We start from the raw sequence: 27,964 nt of genomic DNA on the forward strand, positions 1-27,964 counted from the left end.
GAAGAACATCAACAAAAGCAAAACGAAGATAATGGAATGTAGTCGAATTAAGTCGGGTGATGCTGAGGGAATTAGATTAGGAAATGAGACACTTAAAGTAGTAAATGAGTTTGCTATTTGGGAAGGAAAATAACTGATGACTGTCGAAGTAGAGAGGATATAAAATGTAGACTGGCAATGGCAAGGAAATCGTTTCTGAAGAAGAGAAATTTGTTAACATCGAGTATAGATTTAAGTGTCAGGAAGTCGTTTCTGAAAGTATTTGTATGGAGTGTAGCCATGTATGGAAGTGAAACATGGACGATAACTAGTATGGACAAGAAGAGAATAGAAGCTTTCGAAATGTGGTGCTACAGAAGAATGCTGAAGATAAGGTGGGTAGATCACGTAACTAATGAGGAGGTATTGAATAGGATTGGGGAGAAGAGAAGTTCGTGGCACAACTTGACTAGAAGAAGGGATCGGTTGGTAGGACATGTTTTGAGGCATCAAGGGATCAAAAATTTAGCATTGGAGGGCAGCGTGGAGGGTAAAAATTGTAGAGGGAGACCACGAGATGAATACACTAAGCAGATTCAGAAGGATGTAGGTTGCAGTAGGTACTGGGAGATGAAGAAGCTTGCACAGGATAGAGTAGCATGGAGAGCTACATCCAACCAGTCTCAGGACTGAAGACCACAACAACAACAACAACTGGGCTAATACTGCCCAGTTCTTTGTAAATTTTATTCAGTAACATTACATACCCTCTCAACGCCTGAAGTTCCATTTCGTGTCCTCTCCCCCTTGTGGCTGCTTCATATTTTTTTATTATTTTTTTTATTTTTTTAGTCAGGCACTGTGGTTTGTCCTAGCCCGTAGTCACTGGCGAGGCGACGATTCTAGTAACGTGGTCGAAATTTTGCAAGGGATTCGAATTATCTTATTTCCAGTCTTGGGTTTGACGAAAATAACAAAATCGAAACCACAAAACTGCATACCCCCAACGATTAATTATCTACTGCCCACACCCAAAAATAATCCACATATGTTACAAGAATATCCTCAACGACCGAGGGATAACTTTCCTGATGGAACGAATTGATTAACCCAGTACAGCAGAACTGAAGACCGGTACGACTCCTAAAGAGATAGATCAATTCAGTCATTACAAACTGTTGTGACTTGGCAAGACAGCCAAGACTGGTAGCCGAAAAGCACGCGTTTAAGCTCACGCAGGCTGGCGTGAGGCCTGGAACAGTTAAAGAAGTTGAGTCTAGTAAAAATAATACGTATCTGCTGGAATACTTAACTTTAATCCATAATTGGTGAACATCGGTCTGACGATTCAGGCATCGAACCGCGCGGCAGCTACGGTCGCAGGTTCGAATCCTGCCTCGGGCATGGATGTGTGTGATGTCCTTAGGTTAGTTAGGTTTAAGTAGTTCTAAGTTCTAGGGGACTTATGACCACAGCAGTTGAGTCCCATAGTGCTCAGAGCCATTTGAACCATTTGGTACAGGCATCACAAGATAAATAGCAAATGATAATGGCGCCTTGCTAGGTCGTAGCAAATCACGTAGCTGAAGGCTATGCTAACTATCGTCTCGGCAAATGAGAGCGTAATTTGTCAGTGAACCATCTCTAGCAAAGTCGGCTGTACAACTGGGGCGAGTGCTAGGAAGTCTCTCTAGACCTGCCGTGTGGCGGCGCTCGGTCTGAAATCACTGACAGTGGCGACACGCGGGTCCGACGTATGCTAACGGACCGCGGCCGATTTAAAGGCTACCACCAAGCAAGTGTGGTGTCTGGCGGTGACACCACACAGATGACATTGTATAACGAAGCCACTCTTTGATGCCAGTCGGTCTACAATGTCACCAAAATTCCGCCCAATGCAAAAAAAAAAAAAAATGGTTCAAATAGCTCTGAGCGCTATGGGACTTAACTGCTGTGGTCATCAGTCCCCTAGAACTTAGAACTACTTAAACCTAACTAACCGAAGGACATCACACACATCCATGCCCGAGGCAGGATTCGAACCTGCGACCGTAGCGGTCGCGCGGTTCCAGACTGTAGCACCTTTAACCGCTCGGCCACTCCGGCCGGTCCGCCCAATGCAACCGCGGACGTGTCACATCCCTCTTACTCACATTTCACCCCATCTTTTGACGCCTCTGCGATAGAAGTCAGCGTTAAAATCACACGGTTTTCTTATGGGGAAAAGATTTCAGGCACATTGCTGCTCAGAATTTATACGAAAAGCCCTCGGTGATTGGTATAAACGGTGTCAGTGAAACAATCCCTTCACCTGGGGCGTTGATCCCCACACATTTCGCGGTTGAAAGCGACAGGCGACAGTTTGCAGTGCGATGGGCAACAGAAAGATGTTCTTCACAACCTTTGACAGTGCTGTTGTCCTCGGCCCCTCCTATAAGGACATTGTTGGCCTGAATCCAGATCGACCGTTATCCCACCCGTTTGGAGAGCAGTGCGACCGCAGTCTTTGGTCCGGCTCACAGAATGCGACGAAATCTAAACATGATCCGAAGCAGTAAAGGAAGCTTGTCCTCTTTCAGCGCCCGTGTTTCGTGTGTTCCTGTGGCGTGGTCGTGGGGGGATGTGACACCGACACATGTGTAACTAAAACTGCAAAGAGTTGCTCTAACAAGCTCTGGTTCAGCAAAATCCTCGGTGGCAGCCGCACACTTCTATCGAGCATTTTTAAATGAACCTTTAGGGACAGGGCGGATACACTATTGTGTTTTCACCTTTACATTGTTGCTCTTGGGCCTTATACTAGTGAAACGTCCCCTTAGAACAATTATGAATGACTGTGCTAGTAAACTTCTACGTTATTTGATACAAGGACAGCTGAGTAAAACTGAACGTACTCAGATAGTTCTCTCTTTACTTATTCTGATCATCACTAAACTCGCACACAACATTTTTTAGCGCAACGGAATCTGACTTTAAAAAAACCCCATAAAAGAATGACTAACAATAACCTATACCTTTCATGAATCACTTACCTCACAAAAATCTTCGTTACTCTTACTACTGCAATACAGCGAGTGCCAATACTGCCAGCTACACAAAAGATTCTAACTACTGAAGGCACTAACTACTGATAGGCATAGTTAGCAAATTAAAGATTTTGATAGAGAACAAACAATGTATTTACCTTAATAGTGTTCAAAAGTCATCATATAACTCTATCAATTCATGACATCCATCTTTACATATTTCCTTTTTCTGGCGGACACACTGTAAGTAGGCTGTTTAGATTTTTATATTGGTAATGCCACGTAGCGCTCTGTATGAAAATCACTGGCTGTGCTGTGTGCAGCCTGTGGCTAGTTTGCATTGTTGTCTGCCATTGTAGTGTTAGGCAGCGGCAGCTGGATGTGAACAGCGCGTAGCGTTGCACAGTTGGAGGTGAGCCGCCAGCAGTGGTGGATGTGGGGAGAGAGATGGCGGAAGTTTTGAAATTGAACTGCTATATATATTATGATTATTAAGGTAAATACAGTGTTTGTTCTCTATTAAAATCTTTCATTTGCTAACTATCCCTATCAGTAGTTAGTGCCTTCAGTAGTTTGAATCTTCTATTTAGCTGGCAGTAGTGGCGCTCGCTGTATTGCAGTAGTTCCAGTAACGAAGATTTTTGTGTGGTAAGTGATTTGTGAAAGGTATAGGTTAAAGTTAGTCAGGGCCATTGTTTTGTAGGGATTATTGAAAGTCAGATTGCGTTGCGCTAAAAACATTGTGTGTCAGGTTAAGCACAGTCTTGTACAATTGTTCTAAGGGGACGTTTCAACACGTCCAGATCGTCCGCCTATAGCAACCTCTCAAAACTCCGCCATCTCTCTCTCCACCACTGCTGGCGGCTCACCTCCAACTGCCCAACGCTACACAAGCGAATATTCCAAGAATGAGTCCAACCAGCCACAGACTGCACACATAACAGTCAGTGCTTTTCATACAGAGCGCTACGTGGCGTTACCAACATAAAAACCTAAACAGCCTACTTACACCAGGTCATCTGGAACTGGAGAGTGCACAAGGGTTTGCCAGTCTGCAAGCCCCTAGGACGTCGTCGCGAATTGTCTGTAAGAGTATATTTTTAAAATTCTCAATAAAGGTGTGTGACGCCACCAAGGGTTTTGCCGAAGTGGGGGGGCCGTAGAAGGAGCCACTGCCATTTTATTCACGCATCTGTCAATGTCGCCTCTGCCCGGCATCACACCACAGGAAACCACGAAATAGGAGTGCGGAAAAAGTGTGAGCACACCCTGCTGCTTCGGATCAGGTTCAGATTTCGTCGAATGGCTTTGAATGCTCCCTAACGGTCGCACCCTGTGAGGCAGACAAAAAATTGCGGCCGCCCTGCACCCCAAACTGGTGCGATCACGTTCGATGTGGCTGCAACCCCATAACGTCCCTAATGAAAGACTAAAGTGTGTGGTGTCACCGCCAGACACCACACTTGCTAGGTGGTAGCTTTTAAATCGGCCGCGGTCCATTAGTATACGTCGGACCCGCGTGTCGCCACTATCAGTGATTGCAGACCGAGCGCCGCCACACGTCAGGTCTAGAGAGACTTCCTAGGACTCGCCCCAGTTGTACAGCCGACTTTGCTAGCGAAGCTACACTGACAAATACGCTCTCATTTGCCGAGACGATAGGTAGCATAACCTTCAGCTACGTGATTTGCTACGACCTAGCGAGGTGCAAGTATCATTTAATACACTCCTGGAAATTGAAATAAGAACAACGTGAATTCATTGTCCCACGAAGGGGAAACTTTATTGACACATTCCAGGGGTCAGATACATCACATGATCACACTGACAGAACCACAGGCACATAGACACAGGCAACAGAGCACGCACAATGTCGGCACTACTACAGTGTATATCCACCTTTCGCAGCAATGCAGGCTGCTATTCTCCCATGGAGACGATCGTAGAGATGCTGGATGTAGTCCTGTGCAACGGCTTGCCATGCCATTTCCACCTGGCGCCTCAGTTGGACCAGCGTTCGTGCTGGACGTGCAGACCGCGTGAGACGACGCTTCATCCAGTCCCAAACATGCTCAATGGGGGACAGATCCGGAGATTTTGCTAGCCAGGGTAGTTGACTTACACCTTCTAGAGCACGTTGGGTGGCACGGGATACATGCGGACGTGCATTGTCCTGTTGGAACAGCAAGTTCCCTTGCCGGTCTAGGAATGGTAGAACGATGGGTTCGATGACGGTTTGGATGTACCGTGCACTATTCAGTGTCCCCTCGACGATCACCAGTGGTGTACGGCCAGTGTAGGAGATCGCTCCCCACACCATGATGCCGGGTGTTGGCCCTGTGTGCCTCGGTCGTATGCAGTCCTGATTGTGGCGCTCACCTGCACGGCGCCAAACACGCATACGACCATCATTGGCACCAAGGCAGAAGCGACTCTCATCGCTGAAGACGACACGTCTCCATTCGTCCTCCATTCACTCCTGTCGCGACACCACTGGAGGCGGGCTGCACGATGTTGGGGCGTGAGCGGAAGACGGGCGAACGGTGTGCGGGACCGTAGCCCAGCTTCATGGAGACGGTTGCGTATGGTCCTCGCCGATACCCCAGGAGCAACAGTGTCCCTAATTTGCTGGGAAGTGGCGGTGCGGTCCCCTACGGCACTGCGTAGGATCCTACGGTCTTGGCGTGCATCCGTGCGTCGCTGCGGTCCGGTCCCAGGTCGACGGGCACGTGCACCTTCCGCCGACCACTGGCGACAACATCGATGTACTGTGGAGACCTCACGCCCCACGTGTTGAGCAATTCGGCGGTACGTCCACCCGGCCTCCCGCATGCCCACTATACGCCCTCGCTCAAAGTCCGTCAACTGCACATACGGTTCACGTCCACGCTGTCGCGGCATGCTACCAGTGTTAAAGACTGCGATGGAGCTCCGTATGCCACGGCAAACTGGCTGACACTGACGGCGGCGGTGCACAAATGCTGCGCAGCTAGCGCCATTCGACGGCCAACACCGCGGTTCCTGGTGTGTCCGCTGTGCCGTGCGTGTGATCATTGCTTGTACAGCCCTCTCGCAGTGTCCGGAGCAAGTATGGTGGGTCTGACACACCGGTGTCAATGTGTTCTTTTTTCCATTTCCAGGAGTGTATTTATCTATGGATGCCTGTATCGTCAGACCGATGTTCTCCAATTGTGGATTAAAGTTAAGTATTCCAAGAGCTTCGTACTTTATTTATTAGACTCAACTCCTTTAACTCTTCCAGACCTCACGCCAGTCTGCGTGAGCTTAACGCGTGCATTTCGGCCTCCTCTAGCTACACGGTGTTGGCTCTTCTGCCAACACATCAAAATGTCCGAGACTGTTAGCAATGTCTAAGTTTGTAAAGAATTTCTTACTGCTACTCATCGCAATGCGCACTGTCGTTTACGACCGCGGAATGTGTGGGAATCAGCACCCTAGGGAAACGGGTCTTTTCACTGACGCCCTTTACGCCACCCTCTGCGGCCTTTTCGTGCCGATTCTGAGCGCCGACATGTCTCCAATATCTTCGTTGGTGACTCATAAGAAAACTACTTGATTTCAACGCTGGGTGTCGCTGTTTAGACCTCCATCGCAGAGGCGTCAAAAGAAGCGGTGAAACGTGGATAAGACGGGGCACTGAGCAGAACTGTGGTGAACTCTGGTGCCAGTGTGACGTCATTAACCCTCCTTGCACGTCACACAATATTCTGACTTGTGGCCTTTATTTGGCATATGTCAACACCTTGCTGTTCGAAGCGAAGGTTGACGTCGCAGGGCGCCACGCTTTTGCACCATTACGGAGGAAAGTTGCACACATCTTTCAGCCAAATTTCGAACATAAGCGTTGCAATGGCTAGGAATCACGGTGTTTCGAAAAAGTTACGCTTTAATTCTGTTGCGAAGTGTAATATTGAAGCCAAAGCTTTTGACGCAATAGCCGTATTCCAAAACGGCCAAGTATACCGCTAAGCCGTGCATGGCTCGCCGTCCTAAGAATTTGGTGTTTTACACCCTGTTTTAAGGTATTTCCATCTCACCACGTTGATTTAAATTACTGCCGTTACTGAGTTGCTGTTTTGCGTGACCGTCATCGGTGGCTAGTAGCGCATATCGATATATCCCCTCTGACGGGATCTTTGCTCGGCTGCCATTACTTCCCGGTTGTCATCTGTCGTGGAGTCAGTCGAAACTAGAGATGGGGGATCCGCTCTTGAACTAATTCATAGAGTTCAATCTTTCAAAGGAGTGAACAATCAGTGATTCAGAAAAAAAGAACGGTAGCTCCAAACGTTTCCCACGGCAGAGAGAGAGAGAGAGAGAGAGACGGAGCATATCAGCAGCGCCTCTGCTGGTCAGAGCACAGTGCACGCCACACAACACAGCCGGCGCCGGCCTCTGCCCTGCTTCTACCTTGGCTGCCTGCATTGTGCAGTGCCCCATTGGATTTTGTGTTTCACATATGCCGTGCCGTCTCTGTGCATCGTCTGCCGTGTGCACAGTGCAGTGTCTGGCGCAGCTTAACTTCGCATCGCACTCTGTCGGCTATCGTTTCAGTCGCAAGTCCTGCCCTCTGGGCAGTTGATGCGAGCAACAGGACAGAGAGCCACCTAGCGGATAACATAGGAACTACTTGCAAAAACCTGATCGCAAGGGAACGGACGATTTGTCTCGGTGCGGGTGAGTTCACCGCTCCCCCCCACCCTCGGAACTCGCCCGCTCAACGCTCACCCCACCGTCTCGACTCTAGTCAGAGCGTCGAGCAAAGCGACTCAGGTGTCACTCTGGTCTCTGCGGTCTCAGCTCATGCAGTAATACAGCTCGCGGCTCGACCTGCTCGACTCAGCGCCTCTCCATCGGAGTTCGTCCCCACTGGATATTGTTCTTCGTAGTAATACCGCTATGTATATTACATTATTATGTTATGTATACATCAGTTGTTTTTATTTTATTTTTATTTGTTTAAACTGATTAGATTAGGTTCCTGATGACTCCTCTTACTATAGGATTTTTATTATGGACACTCGAATTTACGCTTTAATTACGAGTGAACCAATAAACGTATCGCAAAATGTGATACACCAATATTTTCCTTGTTTTATTCTGCGTAAGGCTATATGCAGCACATTCGTTTTACAGTCAAATTTATATTTTTTTTCTTATTCTGGTACGGATTTTGCGATTTTAGGCGTCTTTGAAAGGGAACGTTCACTTTAAAAATATATGGCTTGCGATGTATTTGTATGAGGTTAATGAAATTTTAATACATTATAGCCAAATATATTGTTAATGTAAATCTCAAGTTACAACATTTTCCGATCACCCAAAAAACCACGATAGTGCAAAATAAATCAATAATCAAAAACTTTGTCATATCGTGGAAATTTCAATAAACAATACAAAATTCTTACTCATTATCTGTGTTACTTCAAAATAGGATCAAATAAGATCAAAATACAGGTATAGTACTGGAATAAACCAAGTTTAAAGGGCAATGTGCCTTCCATTTATTTTCTATTGTAAATGAGTGGTGAATCATGAAAAAGAGCTAATTCATTTCAGGGAGTGAACAGTTCTGATCCAATCTCTGAAAAGAACAGTTTTGCCCATCTCTAGTCGAAACGTGCGAGTAGGAGAATTCACAGCAGCAGTTCGGGTCGTGAGTTGGTCCCCGGCAGTCAGTTGCAAAGCTTCTAGAGCGCAGCCCGGACCAGCCAGTCGCCGGCCTGCAGCAGCAGTGATCCCTGCGTGGACATCGCCCGCCCGACCGCTGCCGCCGCGCGTCACTTAAGCCGGGCCTGACTTTTGGTGGGTTGTCGGTCGGTCGGTTGGTCCGAGGACGTTTCCGTGCGGCGTAGTCGACTGGGCGGCTGGCGGTCTCTGCGCAGTGGCGGACTCTGTCTGGTTCTGCCCGATCGGTACGAGCATCGTCGCTCGCCGACCCACGACGCGAAGGTTAAGGTGAGCCGGAGTTGCCTATGCTGCCCACGTTAAAATCACTAAGTTTGAGGAACATTTATGAATAACCTACCAAATAGAAAAATCTGAATTTTTTTTTTTACATATAGAGTGGTTTAGTATTGCAGATAGATACTGCCTACAGGAAAATTAAAGAGACCTTTGGAGATAAGAGAACCACTTGTATGAACATCAAGAGCTCAGATGGAAACCCAGTTCTAAGCAAAGAAGGGAAAGCAGAAAGGTGGAAGGAGTATATAGAGGGTTTATACAAGGGCGATGTACTTGAGGACAATATTATGGAAATGGAAGAGGATGTAGATGAAGACGAAATGGGAGATAAGATACTGCGTGAAGAGTTTGACAGAGCACTGAAAGACCTGAGTCGAAACAAGGCCCCAGGAGTAGACAACATTCCATTTGAACTACTGACGGCCTTGGGAGAGCCAGTCCTGACAAAACTCTACCATCTGGTGAGCAAGATGTATGAAACAGGCGAAATACCCTCAGACTTCAAGAAGAATATAATAATTCCAATCCCAAAGAAAGCAGGTGTGGACAGATGTGAAAATTACCGAACAATCAGTTTAATAAGTCACAGCTGCAAAATACTAACACGAATTCTTTACAGACGAATGGAAAAACTAGTAGAAGCCGAACTCGGGGAAGATCAGTTTGGATTCCGTAGAAATGTTGGAACACGTGAGGCAATACTGACCTTACGACTTATCTTAGAAGAAAGATTAAGGAAAGGCAAACCTACGTTCCTAGCATTTGTAGACTTAGAGAAAGTTTTTGACAATGTTGACTGGAATACTCTCTTTCAAATTCTAAGGGTGGCAGGGGTAAAATACAGGGAGCGAAAGGCTATTTACAATTTGTATAGAAACCAGATGGCAGTTATAAGAGTCGAGGGGCATGAAAGAGAAGCAGTGGTTGGGAAGGGAGTGAGACAGGGTTGTAGCCTCTCCCCGATGCTATTCAATCTGTATATTGAGCAAGCAGTAAAGAAAACAAAAGAAAAGTTCGGAGTAGGTATTACATCCATGGAGGAGAAATAAAAACTTTGAGGTTCGCCGATGACGTAATTCTGTCAGAGATAGCAAAGGACTTGGAAGAGCCGTTGAACGGAATGTACAGTGTCTTGAAAGGAGGATATAAGATGAACATCAACAAAAGCAAAACGAGGATAATGGAATGTAGTCGAATTAAGTCGGGTGATGCTGAGGGAATTAGATTAGGAAATGAGACACTTAAAGTAGTAAAGGAGTTTTGCTATTTGGGGAGCAAAATAACTGATGATGGTCGAAGTAGAGAGGATATAAAATGTAGACTGGCAATGGCAAGGAAAGCGTTTCTGAAGAAGTGAAATTTGTTAACATCGAGTATAGATTTAAGTGTCAGGAAGTCATTTCTGAAAGTATTTGTATGGAGTGTAGCCATGTATGGAAGTGAAACATGGACGGTAAATAGTTTGGACAAGAAGAGAATAGAAGCTTTCGAAATGTGGTGCTACAGAAGAATGCTGAAGATTAGATGGGTAGATCACATAACTAATCAGGAAGTATTGAATAGGATTGGGGAGAAGAGAAGTTTGTCGCACAACTTGACCAGAAGAAGGGATCGGTTGGTAGGACATGTTCTCAGGCATCAAGGGATCACCAATTTAATATTGGAGGGCAGCGTGGAGGGTAAAAATCGTAGAGGGAGACCAAGAGATTAATACACTAAACAGAGAAGGAAGTAGGTTGCAGTACGTACTGGGAGATGAACAAGCTTGCATAGGATAGAATAGCATGGAGAGCTGCATCAAACCAGTCTCAGGACTGAAGACCACATCAACAACATTAATGACCCAAATTTATTTTACAAATAATTGCTTTATAATTAAACTGAAATGAAACTACTGAACATATTACCAAATGGCTGTGTTACAATGTAATTTTGACCACTAGGAGTGCTGCATAAAAATTTCATCTCTCTAGCTTGAGTGGATTTTGAGACAATGTTCCTTATATTCGAAAAATTCTAATTTACAGGAAATGGCTATCAAAGTTTCTCAATACATTCCTGCACTATAGGATGGATTATCAGGGTCTTCTTCTTCATCCTCCAAAAGCTTCCTCTTCTGTCTTCTTTTCTGGCCTGTTGTTCCATCATACGTCATATGACTTTCTCTTCTTTCTGCTCCTCTTATCCTTTCTCTGTCAATATTTCTTCAGAACTTCACACTTCACACTGTTCCCTTGGTTGTAGGTTGCTATTGCATCATAAATGCCAAAGTGCAGTGTTTTTATGCTTACAAACACCCTTTTAGGAATCACTTTCCAAATCAAATTGTTTACGCTCTCATTAGGATTCTGCGTCTTTCCGTGTAGACATTTGTGTAACATTTCTGGCTGTGCTAAGTCATGAAAAATTGGTTTTTATTGTTCCCTCCTGATTCTTGTACGTACTGCATATTACCCGCTTTACACAAGAAGTATAATACTACCAACAACAGGCGCAACACTGAACTAATTCGAAACGGTAAACAGCAAGGAGACGATGTTCCGCGCTCTTATTCATTGTAGTATCGCAACTTGGTATTAGTGTTAATTTTCTTTTCCCTACGTTCTTCCTCTTCTTATATACACGGATACTAAAACGTGGCATTGTAACCAGAACAAAAGTGTACGACAATATTAAATGGAGCAAGATGTTCGAAATTCTGAGGAAAACAGGAGTAAGCTGTAAGGAAATACGGGTAATATTTGTCACAGAAAAAAGTGTAGCCAACCCTTGCACACTCGCTGTATGCGTAACATAAGGCGCTGTATGCGTAACAGGCCGAGAAAATCCCAAGCGGTTCGCCAGGAAGTCACGAGAGCGTGTTAGATGCATTCAGCGGCCGCCCATTTCCTCTGCAGGCGTGGGGGAAAATGGTAATAACTCCACTTCTAGGGCGAGTAGAACAATAATTCAAAGTTTACATTAAAGAGGAATGTTCCAATTAATTTTCGGTAGCAAAAAAAATCGTAATTTTTTGGATTTGACCACCTCCGGCTCCCCGCAAGTGGTTTTGAGCATTACGTTGTTAGTTCCGCCGTTGCTGTTGTGGAGGTTTCCCTGTGAGCAACAACGAGTGAAGTGTTCGAGATAGCTGCCGTCAGGTGGAATTGATTAAATTAATTTATCCTTTCTCTGTCAATATTTCTTCAGAACTTCACACTTCACACTGTTCCCTTGGTTGTAGGTTGCTATTGCATCATAAATGCCAAAGTGCAGTGTTTTTATGCTTACAAACACCCTTTTAGGAATCACTTTCCAAATCAAATTTAAGAGCACCAGCGGAATTTTTTGTCTTGTGGCCGTTAGTGTTCTGTTTACCTGCCCTGGCCGCTAACGTAATTTTTAGGCAGTGTCTTTTCCTCACCGGTTGTTTCTGCGCAACATGGTGTGTAGTTTCGGCAGCTCAGTTCGCATACGCGTTTGTTTGGCGATAGTGATACTTGTAACTTTTGGGGTCTTGAATTCTGGTGTACTCCGTCGTGGCAAGCAAACAATTGGTCGGTCGGTCCGTGACTGTCCCTTGGTTGGCTTCGCACTATTTAAGTGTAGTTGGACTCACCACCTGTCTCGCCTAAGTGAACGAGGGCAGACCGATCCACTGGAGGCTCCTGAGGGCCGTTCTCTTAATTATCCCTTTTTCCGGTGTTAATGTTGTTGTAATTTAGCTGTATTTTATATTTTTAGTTTGGCAAGGTTAGATGTGGGCCTTCAGCCCTGGAAACATGTTCTCAGAGTTTCCTTCAAGTCCAAACATTATCGCCTTCTCTTCTTGAAAGGTTATTGTAATTTCCACTTAAAGATTTTACAAGTTATTGTGGGCCTTCCGCCGATGCTGTTGCAAAAAGAAAATTTTTAAACTTAACGTATTGTTTCACCAATTGTTGCAATATCTATTTCCTTAATTTGCAGAATTTAAATTTGCGGCCCTCAGTCATCTTATTGCGTTTGTTTATCTCTTTCTGTGCACCTTGTGGGCATCAGCCCTGTTAGCATCTTAAAACATTGTGGCCTTCTGCCTTCAGTGATCAATATAGTATATTTGGAATTTTGAGGATTTAATCCGGTGGCCTTCAGCCGCTCCGCATGCTGATCTCATATATGTATACGATTTATCTTATTCTTAAATTTAACTGTGTGTCATGTTTTTTTCAAAATTGAACTTATTCTAAAGCATCTGTTTGGAGGCCTTCATCCGCGAAGCAAATTTAATTCTTTCAAAAGTGTATTTGTGAACGAAATGATAATAAATTACAATTGTGAAATGAATCCTACCGCAACTCCCTTGGCCCTTTCCACAATCCTAATGACCTGTTAGCCCTGCGTGATTTAGCGGGCGTTACAGCCGTGTAAGGCGTAAGGATTTTGGACACCTTACATATCGGGTGCCTCTGTTTTACGTGTCGTTATAGTGTTGCAAGACACTGGTTTTGCAACATGGGACGGGTTTTTGAGTGTATGTTTCACTTGTTTGAGATTTAATGCACGTGGCATCGAGTGTGAGGAGAACAACTCCCTTACGTAAATTTGCATGGTTAAGTTAGGCAGAAACAGGGTGGAAGCATCACTGGCGGGGAAGCCGGTTTTAGTTAGCCACGCTGTGACACAATGGCCTGCAGAGCCGCAGCCTAGTCAAGGACAAGCGCAGGTGACGGCCACGGCGGAGAACTGGGGGGCAGAACAGTGTATCACGTGAGCGACGCGTGAGGACGTAACCAACCACAGTTGCGGATGACAGTGTTAATAAGAGGGGAAACACAACTCGCTTGTCACTTGAAAGCCAGCCAGTTACACGACACTGCACTTATTAAGACAATTGTTGATTGGCCAGCCATGGCTACTAGAAATGAAAGAGCGACTGCCATTGGCTGTTCCATCCGGTGTCCAGCCCCACTATAGAGGGAAGGGAAGCTAGGCCGAGAAGACGCGCAACTGCCCAGCGCGACGGGACACTTTCCCTTGAGACATCGTCGAGTGTGGTCGTAGGGCATCACCCTCTGACGTGACGACAGGGAAAGGAGATATACTGGTGTGAACACTTTGTTCAACCAGTTCCAAAGTTCAGCCAAGAGCTGACTGAATTCTTTTCGTAAATCTCCTGAACGGACAACGAAGAGAGCCAATATAGTTAAGTTCTTGCGTGAACAGCGAGGGCAGAGTAACACACGGAGCGCCAGCCTTGCGCCTGTGCTTAGCCAATAAAAGGAGACTAGGGCGAAGTCAACGTTTTTCGCTTCACGAAAACATGGGGCAAGTTTGCTGCTATAGAATCAGCCAGGCTCAGTACAGGATTTTGGTAGGTTTACAAATCCGACGAAACACGGCAGCAGCCAAGCCGACGACGCTGTGCAACACAGGGTAAAGAACGCAGCACGCCATTAAATGTAAGTGGCGTTCTTTTTTGTGGTTTTAGGGCGCACAACTTCAATGGTCATTAGCGCCCAGACTACGTTAGGAATGCACCGCGAGGCACAAGTTTAAAACAGCAACTAAAAGGTAAAACACGATAAAAGACAGATTGACAGGCATAGGATTAAAAAAAAAAACAGCATAATAAAATGTCCTTAGAGAGGTTTGTCAAGTTGATAAAACGAAGAACGCGAGCAGCTGCTCCTGGGTCATCCGCTAAAATGGAATCCAGAGTACATGGCAGGCCAAGATCAAGACGCAGTGTATTAAAATCCGGACAGGACATTAAAATGTGGCGGACCGTCAGCAATTGCCCACATGGGCAGAACGGCGCCGGCGCAGCCGTCAGCAGATGGCGATGGCTGAACGGGCAGTGTCCAATTGGTAACCGGGCCAAAATGACCTCCTCCCGCCGAGAAGGGCGTGAGGAGGACGTCCAAGCCGCGGGAAGAGGTTTCAAGGCCCGAAGCTTGTTGTCCGTAAGTGCAGCCCAATCGGCATGCCACAGCGATAAAATGCGCCGACAAATGACCCTGCTACAATCTGATGAAGGACACAATAAGAAGCTGTCCGAGGCTGGAGGATCGCAACCTTGGCCGCGGCATCTGCAGATTCGTTCCCAGGGATACCGACATGGCCAGGAACCCACATAAAGCTAACCGGAGTGTTATAAGCCAGTTTTTACTCCAGTGACACTATACTCAAAGTTAACGTATTACCTTCGTGTGCTTGATCTCCACGTTTGGTTAACATTTGCAGGGAATGAATTAAATTTGTTAGAGCCGGTAACATTGTTCAACTCGATATAAGAATAGTTTTCCACCACACAGTATTTCTCTTACTTACAATAATTAACTACCCTGAATTTTGTGATATTATTGATCTTTTATATTTTACGTTATTTGAGAAATTTAATAGCAGAATCCCATTGTCTGAACAGGCCATACCTGAGATTGCCCTTTTGCATTGTCATGACCCGACGTGTGCGAAAGTGATTCCAATAAATATAATTACAGGGCATAGTTGTTGTCTGTTCTTAGAGGTCCGATATAGGTCCCCTTCCTATCTTTTAGGAACATTAATGGCAGCTATTCTTCTGAAGTCTAAGCCGTTGGTGAACAATAGCACGTTTCCTTACAGATCGGGTTCAATCTGCGTTTTTCTCGCTAACAGGAATCGTGCACACAATGCAAACACAGCATTAACTTATTACCAACCAGAGGCGTGTTTAGAACCGCGGTGGTTCTATGTCGTCTAAAAGCACCCGATTACTGAACTTAAGTACCGTATGCAGACTTGCCCTTGTGGGAAACTCCGATCAGCACTCCAGTGTGATGTCAGCTGGCTGCTATGACACGTTAGATGCTTCACATCACAACAAACAACCATGGCTGCAAGAGCCAAAAATGTTAAAAGATGTTCGTCACGTAATGGATATTAAATCATAACACTTTCATTCCATTGGGAAGTGATGTCATCATCAACACAAGTAAGAGGTATGGTCCCCACGGGCACGGTCAGTCTTCCGGCGTGGAAGCAAATCGCCGCCTTCTTTGAAGGCGGACGCCTACAAAGTGCATCCGAATGTATCTGTCTGTCTGGCGGACACAGGAAAGTTGTTGGTTGTTTCCAGCTTCCTCGTTTCTCTTCTATTTTCTCGCCAGATGACAGCTGATTTAAAACTGTAAGCATACTATAAAATCGATAAATCGATAGTGCTCTTGGTAGAAAAGCTACTGGAAGCAGGGGAACACTACAAAGGAACGTCAAGTCAGAGAAACATGCAAAAGCCACTGCAGTTCAAAATTACAGGAATTGAATGCACAATATCATGTGCAGATAATTAAAAAAAATAAAGCTGAAAAAGTGTAAAATCACTGATTAGCGTCCTCTTCAATTCAGAATATATATTTCATTAGTAAGGAAAAATGTCCCCACACAACAAAATATGAACCTATAAATCGTAAGATAGTACTGAAAAGAGTCATTAACCTTGAAATGTGGGTTAAATTTCAGAGTCAAAGATTCACATATGTTAGCATATATACTGTATCACCAGTACTAATTTTCATTGGTGAGGTTCTACTCTATCAAGATCAAACACCTGCCAATAGTAAACATTTTTCCTTAAAGGCAGACGAGTCTACAAGTATTCCTAACCAGAGTGAACTGACTTTGCTAGTTTGTTAGACTATGTTGCACCGTCTCTACCTTAAGATGTAAAGGAAAAGTTCTACAGCTGGATATATGTTTCCAGCAATTGATAGTGAACTAAAGAAACGAATTCTTCCTTACGGCAAATTAGTGACGCGCTTCCAGAATGAGATTTGAAACTTCCTGGCAGACAAAAGCTGTGTGCCGGACCGAGTCCCGAACACTCGTCCGCGAAAGCCAGAAGTCCCGAGTTCGAGTCTCAGTCCGGCACACAGTTTTAATCTGCCTGGAAGCTATAGTGATATAGTCTTTCGATGTCGCTGCTAATTTCAGTGGTTCTGTCACTCGGGTCCTCTTTCGAGTGTCGAAAAAGGGGCACGGGTTACCATACATTCATTGCAGAGCACTTTTTTTCCAATTGCTGTCACCTTCTGTGGGGATAAACACCCTATCATAAAACGCACATTACATATTGTTAAGGAAATTTACAAACTTCCTTATGCTTCTCCTAAATGAGAAAATGTGTAGCATGAAATGGAGTGAGCTTTAGGACCTCCTGTCTTAAGAATACCGAAAGCTGTTGAAACCTACTGGATGATTACCTATCGCACAGTTATTCCCATATTCTAATGATACAAGTCCATTGCGATGGCATGTCATCATCTACACAAGTGCGGTTAGTATTTAACAAATTTGACTGGAGGTTTCTTGTTAGAAACGATGAGTTACAATTTCATCGTAGTTTCGGTAGTTAAACACTCACTCAAAATATCACAATTCCCTATATTTGTTTCAGGAAGTCGGAACATTTAAGGCACATCGGCTGCCTTTGCGAGTGCGATTAACATAGTGCGGGAAATTAAACACAAAATAAAACTAAAAAAAAACTAAAAGTGGATGCGACAGAAGTTAGTAGTATACTATTCACGGAGGGCAAGAAAAAAAACTATGAAAAACGTAAGGAAATTTGTGAAAAGTATGATTAATGGAATTGAGCAACAGTTCAATGACAAGGCTGTGAAATTGATCGAGCTAATTGCATATTTAAGAAGTTGAAAAGCATTTCAGGATTTAGTCATAATGATTGCAAAGTGCTGTGCGTGATGTTGGTAGCTGTTATTGGAGACTTGCATTCTTTTAAGTATGTTGCCCGCAGTAAATAAGATTCTTATCTTACACCTTTTACTTTAAGGGCCGACATCGGCTATGACGCTCTAAGGGCACCCTCATAACGTGTATTGTATATTCCTTTTCCCACTTCCGCTGATCAAAAGGATGGTGACAAAATTAAGAAGTAGGATAGGTCAGGATACGCTTCAAACATGTGTGAAGGTGTCAACAGAAAGGGGACAAGAACCCACAGAAACTGTCATCTGTGATGTCATCAGTAGATACGCTGTAGAAAAGCCTCGATGCACTAGTCTGCTTAAATTGAAGTTATTGGATGCGTTAATATTATTTTATTGTTTATCATAAGTTTATTCTTTAAGATAATGAAATAACGTACTCTCTACTGACTTGGTACTTAGACAAAATGTAATTAAATATCAGAGATCATTGAAACTAATTATTAGTACTGTTGTTGCTTTTTTAGTATGGTATCATAGAAATTTGAAGCATATAACATTCCCTCCCTCCCCCCTCCCCATGAAGTTTAACGTTCCCCCCAACCACGACCCCGATGATTGCGTCCCACTAAGGTGCCAGGAATTGTTAAGCAAGCTTTCAGTATTGCGAAAGCTTTCAATATTTAGTATTATATAAGTTGTGTGTGGCTCCGCAGTTTGTTATCCATTGACATAGCACCCTGTCCACATCCAAAATCGTAAACATATCGAGGAAGTGACCGTAAACGTATCGTAAACTGTCTTCTTAGATTCTACCTTTCTATTACTAGCTGTTTTCCGAATCTTTGAAACTTCATTATCATGGTTTTCTCAGGTGTTAAACAATCCTCTTTCCTGAAAATATTTCACAACTTATCATGGCTAACATATTATCGAATCATTTCATGTAATCTATAAACAGAACATCAGTCCTCGCTGGATATTCTCAAAGTTTTTCAATATAACGGCTACACGTAACAACAGATTACATTTTTTTTGTGATAGCAAGACATCTTCCATTGTTTCACTCTGCTTCTGAACATCTGTTATGTGCTGTGTTGAGCGTCGATAAGCTACTATAGGGTTCTTCGTTTATATTTCATTTTTAGGGTTCTCTAACTCAATCAGGAGAAATGGCTCTGAGCACTATGGGACTTAACATCTATGGTCATCAGTCCCCTAGAACTTAGAACTACTTAAACCTAACTAACCTAAGGACAGCACACAACACCCAGCCATCACGAGGTAGAGAAAATCCCTGACCCCGCCGGGAATCGAACCCGGGAACCCGGGCGTGGGAAGCGAGAACGCTACCGCACGACCACGAGGTGCGGGCAATCAGGAGAAACGGAATCATTACACACTCTGTTGTCTGTCTGACTGTCTGTTAAGATCCCTTTTCTGAGACACAGTTAGAGGTAACAGGTTGAAGGTTATGTCCGTACCAAAGCCTCCGGTCCATTGGCGGTGTGAAACTTTTAAGCTTTTAAGTCCATGCAGTCAGAAGATACAGCCCATTTACGTGACGAATTTTGATACTCACAGACTCACTCCTCAAAACCAATAGGGTATTTACCACTTACCTAGAATCGTGAAATTTGAGAAGAAGCAAGGTTTCACAGTACAAGCAAAGGAAAAAATCCGAAAATTGTTAATTTGTTATATCACATAAGCTTTTTTGCCATTTGTTGTCCGTCTCTCTGTATGTCCGTCTGCTAAGTCCCCACTTTGTCAGGAACGGATAGAAAAATACCAACTTGAAATTTGTGTCTAATACTAAGGTCTGCACTCCCTGGGTGTTGTAAGTAACTTAAGCTTGGAAGTCAATACAATGAAAATATGCGGTCATATATCTATATGTGTCATATACTGACACCCGCAAACTCTGTTATCAAAATCTATACGTGAACTATACTCCTGGAAATGGAAAAAAGAACACATTGACACCGGTGTGTCAGACCCACCATACTTGCTCCGGACACTGCGAGAGGGCTGTACAAGCAATGATCACACGCACGGCACAGTGGACACACCAGGAACCGCGGTGTTGGCCGTCGAATGGCGCTAGCTGCGCATCATTTGTGCACCGCCGCCGTCAGTGTCAGCCAGTTTGCCGTGGCATACGGAGCTCCATCGCAGTCTTTAACACTGGTAGCATGCCGCGACAGCGTGGACGTGAACCGTATGTGCAGTTGACGGACTTTGAGCGAGGGCGTATAGTGGGCATGCGGGAGGCCGGGTGGACGTACCGCCGAATTGCTCAACACGTGGGGCGTGAGGTCTCCACAGTACATCGATGTTGTCGCCAGTGGTCGGCGGAAGGTGCACGTGCCCGTCGACCTGGGACCGGACCGCAGCGACGCACGGATGCACGCCAAGACCGTAGGATCCTACGCAGTGCCGTAGGGGACCGCACCGCCACTTCCCAGCAAATTAGGGACACTGTTGCTCCTGGGGTATCGGCGAGGACCATTCGCAACCGTCTCCATGAAGCTGGGCTACGGTCCCGCACACCGTTAGGCCGTCTTCCGCTCACGCCCCAACATCGTGCAGCCCGCCTCCAGTGGTGTCGCGACAGGCGTGAATGGAGGGACGAATGGAGACGTGTCGTCTTCAGCGATGAGAGTCGCTTCTGCCTTGGTGCCAATGATGGTCGTATGCGTGTTTGGCGCCGTGCAGGTGAGCGCCACAATCAGGACTGCATACGACCGAGGCACACAGGGCCAACACCCGGCATCATGGTGTGGGGAGCGATCTCCTACACTGGCCGTACACCACTGGTGATCGTCGAGGGGACACTGAATAGTGCACGGTACGTCCAAACCGTCATCGAACCCATCGTTCTACCATTCCTAGACCGGCAAGGGAACTTGCTGTTCCAACAGGACAATGCACGTCCGCTTGTATCCCGTGACACCCAACGTGCTCTAGAAGGTGTAAGTCAACTACCCTGGCCAGCAAGATCTCCGGATCTGTCCCCCATTGAGCATGTTTGGGACTGGATGAAGCGTCGTCTCACGCGGTCTGCACGTCCAGCACGAACGCTGGTCCAACTGAGGCGCCAGGTGGAAATGGCATGGCAAGCCGTTCCACAGGACCACAGGACTACATCCAGCATCTCTACGATCGTCTCCATGGGAGAATAGCAGCCTGCATTGCTGCGAAAGGTGGATATACACTGTACTAGTGCCGACATTGTGCATGCTCTGTTGCCTGTGTCTATGTGCCTGTGGTTCTGTCAGTGTGATCATGTGATGTATCTGACCCCAGGAATGTGTCAATAAAGTTTCCCCTTCCTGGGACAATGAACTCACGGTGTTCTTATTTCAGTTTCCAGGAGTGTATATAAGCTGATGGCCTAGTGGTTATCCCTAGCTTTGCGCATCGTGCTAGCAGGACGTCCTACTACTGTGTCTTAATGTAGCGCCGCGTGTCTTCCTTGTTTCTGCCCACCGTCGCTTGCGTCCTTGTGTGCATTGCACTGCTGTTTGTCGTCTTGTGTCTGGTGTTTGTGTAGCCCTTCCTGATGCGCCGTAGTCTCGTGCCGTGCTGTCCAACAGGCCTCCCACATCTATTCCACGCGCACGTACTGGCAGCTTCAGTTTTGATAAAACTGAAACATCCATTGAGACTCACTTCTGGGCTTTGGAGATAGCGTGCACCAGAAATTTGCCTTCTGAAATGTTCTCAGAATGAGCAATTTTGGTGTTGGTGCCCGGAATAGTGCTTTGGATGATGGAAAATTCAGCCCTAAAGAAGTTATATTGCGTATTGTGTTTATTCCTTCAGCGGATCTCGCCCGTAGAGTTTGAAAGATGTCAGATGAGGTTTTCTTGCAGTTACTGTAACCTTTCTGATGCAGCGAGTGTAAATTTGATGATTTTCTTAGTGATTTCTATTTGCGTGTGCATAAGAAGTGGTGTACTAGCAGCTGGTCTATTAGAACCTCCGAGCTAGTCTAGGGTTACATCAATGTTTGCTTAGATGACTCACTCACTTAGGTGGTAAATTTGTCTTTCAACTGTTCCGTTCAGAGTCTGCAGGCGGTACTTAATGTGCACAGGTGTTTCCATTTGTTGTTCTTTAGCTTTAAGTCATTCCTTATCTGTCGTAAGTTTTGAGCAATGATGAATCAGCTTTTGATGATTTAAACTAATGTTCTTTTTAAAATTTTTTGCAGATGGCTTTAACTCTTGAGGGCCTGCAGTCTCAATCTTATGTGTAAATGTTAAGCCGGAGTTTGATTCCAGCAGTAGCAGATAAACAAGTTGAGTTCTCCGGATTTTCTATTTGAAGGGTGGTTTTAAGTAACTGCCTTTTAGAGCTTTGTCTATCTCGTGATGCAACGTAACGAAGTTGAGAATCTATTTACTGTACTTGAGTTTCCAAACATTTACTGTTCTTAAGTTTTAGAACATTTAAATTCCATCTGTAATTCACTATTCTTAACAATCAGCTTGGACTGACTTGGTTTGTACACTTCCTGTAACTCGTTCCAACTTTGCCAGACTTAAAGTTATGAATTGGCCCTCTTTCTCGGAGGAGTGATTCTTATTTTCGGTTGTTGTGTAATTTAATTTAGGAATATTAACTGTTGTACTTGTGTGGGTTTTATTGAAGGGCCTTATGGCCATTTAAAACTTTGTGTGACTTTAACTTGAGTTTTAAGAGTGGCCCCTGCGTTGTGACAAACAGTGGTTATTTCAATTATTGTTTCTCCGTTTTAAATTTACTTGTGTTTAAATTGGCGTTTCAAAATTGTAAACATGGCTCAAGCAGCAACAGACAAAATCAAATGGCTCTGAGCACTATGGGACTTAACTGCTGTGGTCATCAGTCCCCTAGATCTTAGAACTACTTAAACCTAACTAACCTAAGGACGTCACACACCCCCATGCCCGAGGCAGGATTCGAACCTGCGACCGTAGCGGTCACGCGGTTCCAGACCGTAGCCCCTAGAACCGCACGGCCACCCCGGCCGGCAGCAACAGACAAAAATGGTTCAAATGGCTCTGAGCACTATGGGACTCAACATCTTAGGTCATAAGTCCCCTACAACTTAGAACTACTTAAACCTAAGTAACCTAAGGACATCACACACCCCCATGCCCGAGGCAGGATTCGAACCTGCGACCGTAGCGGTCACGCGGTTCCAGACTGTAGCCCCTAGAACCGCACGGCCACCCCGGCCGGCAGCAACAGACAGGTAGACCCCTTAAAGTAAGATGTAAGGAACACATGCGAGGTAAAAATGGGGAAAACGTGTACAATTCCACGTTTGCTGAACGTCTATTGCTCTTACAACATACGCCACCTAAACTAGATGACGTAGAATTGCTACACGAAGTGAGTAAGGGTTACAAACTGGACCTGTTCGAGGAACCAGAAATTTTCAAACACCTTTATCAAAAATATGAAATTATTCTTAATAAACAGGTGCAGCTTAGAAACAAAATTTTTTTGGATAGTTTCAAACCCCTCCTTGCTGTAACGTAATATATATATGTTGAGATTCGATTCCCCCGAAGGGGGCGGGCTGGCAGCAGCTTAGTATGCCGCTCTTCAACCTACAGAATTTTTAAAAGAAGAAGATAATAAATAATAAAAGTAGGCGATAAAATCGGTGATTTAAATGATAAAACGGCGGAAAATCATGGAACTTAAAACATAGAGCAAAGGGATGATGGTGCTAATAAAATACATATGGAGCAGACAGGTAAAAATAATAGTCAGACAATTAATAAAACGCAGCAACAGTCTGGTTTCTGTTCACGAGAGATATAAAATTCACACCCAGCGACAGCATGATTTCTGTTCGCAACACTGAACATTCACTTGAACACTGCACTAAAAAGTTGGCGCAAATATGACATACCACAGACGAGGGCAGACAGTAGGAACCTGGAGAGATAATGGGAAAGAAAAGGGGGGGGGAAGGAGAGGAAAAAGGAAGTTGGGGGGGAGGGGGGAATAAGGACCCATAAGAGTGTGGGGGTTTGCTGGGCAGATACGACAGGGAGTAGGGAATGGCAGAGGAGGGGAATACAAAAGGACTGGGGGGGGGGAAGGAGGCAGAGAGAGGTTAGGTGGGGAGAAAACAGGATGGAAGGGGGCAAGAGGGAGCCCAGGGAAAGGACAGAGGAAAGGAGGGGGGGTGAGGATCAGCAGGGATAAATGGAGGAAGAGAGGGCATTATCTGGGAGGGGGAGTTGATGGAAGCCATCTTGGGAAAGGAGATGAAGGGTGTAGAGATGGACAGTAGGGGGACACAAGAGTGAAGGCGTGGCAGAGGGTGGGGATTGGAGAGGAGAGGAGGAACCAGGGGGTGAGTGGGATCAAGGCGGTGGGAGGTATAGACTATGCAGATATGTTCGACGAATAGGAGCAGATGGGGGAAAGGAATGAGGTCGATCCACATGGGGGACAGGAGGCTTATATGGAAGGCATGGCGCTCTATGATCTGCAGGGACTTACAGAATTTGGGGAGGGGGGCGCATGTGCAGGTGGGACTGGCATAATAGAGGATGGGATGGATTAAGGATTTGTAGGTGTGGAGGATGGTAGAGGGGTGCAGCCCCTATGTTCGGCCAGAGAGAAGTTTGAGGTGTCGGAGGTGGTTGTGGGCTTTGGATTGGATGGAGTGGAGATGAGGGATCCAGGTGAGGGGACAGTCACTATTGAGGCCAAGGTAGGTGAGGGTTGGGGAGAGGCACAGGATGGGCGCAGATGGTAAGGGAGAAATCCAGGAGCTGGAAGGAGCGAGTGGTACGAACTATGATGATTGCCTGGGTCTTGGAAGGATTGATTTTCAGGAGCCACTGGTTACACCATGCGGCAAAAAGGTCAAGGTGATTCTGGAGAAGGAGTTGGGACCGTTGGAGGGTAGGATCGAGGGCAAGGAATGTGGTGTCATCAGCATACTGCAAGAGGTGTACTGGAGGGAGGGTTGGGGCATATCTGCTGTGTACAGGGGGTAGAGGAGAGGGGAGAGGACAGAGCCTTGGGGTACACCTACAGAGGGGTAGAAGATGTGGGAATCGGCATTATGGATGGTAACGTAGGAGGGGCAGCAGGAGAGGAAGGAGGCCATCACACGGATGTAGTTGAGAGGAAGGGCATAGGTTTGGAGTTTAAACAGGAGACCAGGATGCCAGACACAGTCATAGGCCTTTACGAGGTCGAGGGAGACAAAAATGGTGGAGTGACAGGAATTAAGCTGGAGGGACAGGAGATGAGTGAGGCATAGGAGTTCGTCATCAGCAAAGAAGGAAGGTCGAAATTCACATTGGGTGTTGGGGAGGAGGTGGTTTCGGTGGAGGTGGTGTTGGATGCGCCAGATAAGAATGGATTCCAAGAGCTTGCTGAACACTGAGGTGAGACATATAGGACAATAGGAAGAGGCATCAGATAGAGGCTTGTTGAGTTTGGAGAACATCAGGATACGGGAGGTTTCCCACAGGTCGGGGTAGAAGCTGGTGGCAAGGTTGACGTTCTAGAGGATGGCAAGGACTGCATGGAAGGAGGGAGGGCAGTGTTTGAGGTGGCAGTAGGTAATGCGGTCGTGGCTGGGAGCAGTGTTGCGTTTAGTGCAGAGTGTGAGGCTGATGTCCCGTGTAGTGATGGGAGTCTTAAGTTCAGATGGTGGTGTGTGGCCCAAGTACTTGAAGCTAAGAGCAAGGGGAGGAACTGAGGTATTCGCACAGTCGATGACAGCAGGGAAGAGGGAATAATCAAATTGGGGATCATCTGGGATGGAAAAAACATTGGATAGGTGAGAGGCAAAGTGGTTGGCCTTACTGAGGTTGTCAGGAAAGGGATGGTCATCAAGGAGGATAGGGTGCTGGGTGATGGGGTTCCCAGTAAGGCGGTGGAAAACAGACCATTACTTGGAAGAGTTTATTGGGAGTGCGGTGTTGAGTTGTGTACATGTCTGGCGTCAGGCGCGGCGTTTCTTCGCAGTAAGCAGGTGCCGGATGTGTCGTCGTAATTGCCGGTGGCTGGTAAGTGTATCCCGGTCACGAGTGCGGAGAAAAGAGCGGTAGAGGCGGCGGCATTCTCGAAGGAGAAGGACGGCCTGTGGAGGCAGGGCGGGGCGGTGAGGGTGGATGGCTTTGGTGGGGATACGGGTGGTGACGGCGTCAGACAAGGTCTGGTGCACGAAGGCAGCAGTGTGGGAGATGTCATCAGAAGATTGGAGGGTAAGGTCGTAGCCCTCAATCGGTGTGAATGGATTCCCGGTAGCCATTCCAGTTGGCACGGGAGGAGCCGTGGGCAAGTTTAGGAGGGATGTTGGGGCGAGGAGCAGGGCGGGGATGGAGACCATTGGAGATAGTGAGGAGAACGGGAGCATGGTCACTGCCAATGGAGCCAAGGAAATCTGCGGTGATGCGCTCGTAGCATAGTCTGGCTGACCACAAGCTAGTTTTCTTGTCTGTTGATGCTGACGAGATGCTCCTTTCCTGTCTTGTTGGGATTTTACGTATTTTTTATCATTGTTGTTTACGGTTTTTGATGTGTATGTGTGGTTGAAATGATTCTGTTATGTTTTTTATTCATGGCGACAGGTGGTTTCTATTTACAACATTTTGTTCGTTTTCGCTAGTATGTATCCTAGCCTTTAATTTGCGCGAGATTCTCGCGCATAAGACCTGAGCCCTCTCTCGTCGGATATGTTCCTCAGCGCAAGCTTCACCTGCTTGACACTAGGACACAAGTAAATTGGTGTTCACATTTTCTATTGAATGCTGGTGTTTTAAATGGTTCTGATATGTTTTATTTATTAAGACAGAGGGTAAATTAGCACAACCTTTAAAATTTTGAAGCGCATGGGTATGGATCCTGGTATTTTAATATGCGCGAGTGTCTCGCGCATGCGACAAATACACTCCCTCGGTGAAATCGTCTGCCCTCGTGCTTCCACACCCTCTTCATGCTACTTCAGAGGCTAAGTACTGATAGTATGTCGTGTTCGCATCGACCATCTCTTCATAATTATGCTGCACAGATGGAGGTGATATTTTAACTACTGACGCCTTTGGTACGATTGTTTTATGCATCTCCACAGTAGGATGTGATTTTAGTAATTGACTAAAAGTTTTTGTGCTTGTAATACTTTGGTAATTTTCATGGTTACTTAAAAGTGTAAGTGTCTTTTTCTTCTGACTCAGTTATACTGCTGTTTTTTTTTTTTTCTATTGAAGGTGTGTTCTTGTTCAGGCGTATATTTGCTTCTGATGAAGGTATATTTAGATATACCGAAACCGTGGTCAAGGATTTCAATAAATCTTTATTCCGCAACTGTTTGGCTGTTATCTTTTACCGTGTAAATTGACGTTTCTATTGTCTAAAGACTGTTTATGTAAGAGAAATTTGCTGTTTATTGTTGTAGAGATGATTCTGGTTTTAACTACCATTCTGATTGTTGGCATATTTAAAATAAATTGGTAATTTCTTGAGTAAAAATGATGTGCTCAGTCTGGGTTCGCCCTTCCGCATCTCCTCTCCTTTGTTCATCCTATGCGCGGACATTTCACCCAAACTACTTATGCGCCTTCGGGTGCGGCCTCCACGTCATAACTTCTTCATAAGCATAACTCGACTGATTCCCAAGGGCAGGAGGACCCTATCGTTACTAAACACATCTCCACACGGGAGCCCCTGTCCGTCTACGAGGAGGGTGCGCAGGTCTCCCTGTCACCCAGTTTCGACTGGATCTTCTACATGACCCGCCCACAAAACGGCATGAGTTAGCGGCAGCTTCGAGGAGCCACAGTAATCAACGTGTCCAGCCTGAGAGAGTCACATCACGGACGAAGAAAAAGCACTTGGAAGATCAGGGAGATGCTCACACTTCTTCTCCCACAGTTTCGTCCATTGGTTCTGCCAAGGATACTGATAGATAGCCCCCTTAGTCGACTGCTTTATAATTGTGTAGTTTTCGTTCCGGTTCAATTGTATATGCGGATATATACTTTTCTCATTTTCAGTGGTAGCAGGTTTGTTTGTTAACTCCGGCACGCCACTTTGCGACAGTTTACACTCCTGGAAATGGAAAAAAGAACACATTGACACCGGTGTGTCAGACCCACCATACTTGCTCCGGACACTGCGAGAGGGCTGTACAAACATTTTCAAAAAAAAATCTTAATATTTAAATACATTTACATGTCAACACAAAAGCCACATATTTATATAACATTTTCCTCCAAATATCACAAAGATTTTAAATAGTAAAGAGAAAACTTTTACACAGCTTTCCACTTCATT

This window comes from Schistocerca cancellata, chromosome 5 (assembly GCF_023864275.1).
Source record: "Schistocerca cancellata isolate TAMUIC-IGC-003103 chromosome 5, iqSchCanc2.1, whole genome shotgun sequence".
Classification (NCBI taxonomy): Eukaryota; Metazoa; Arthropoda; class Insecta; order Orthoptera; family Acrididae; genus Schistocerca; species Schistocerca cancellata.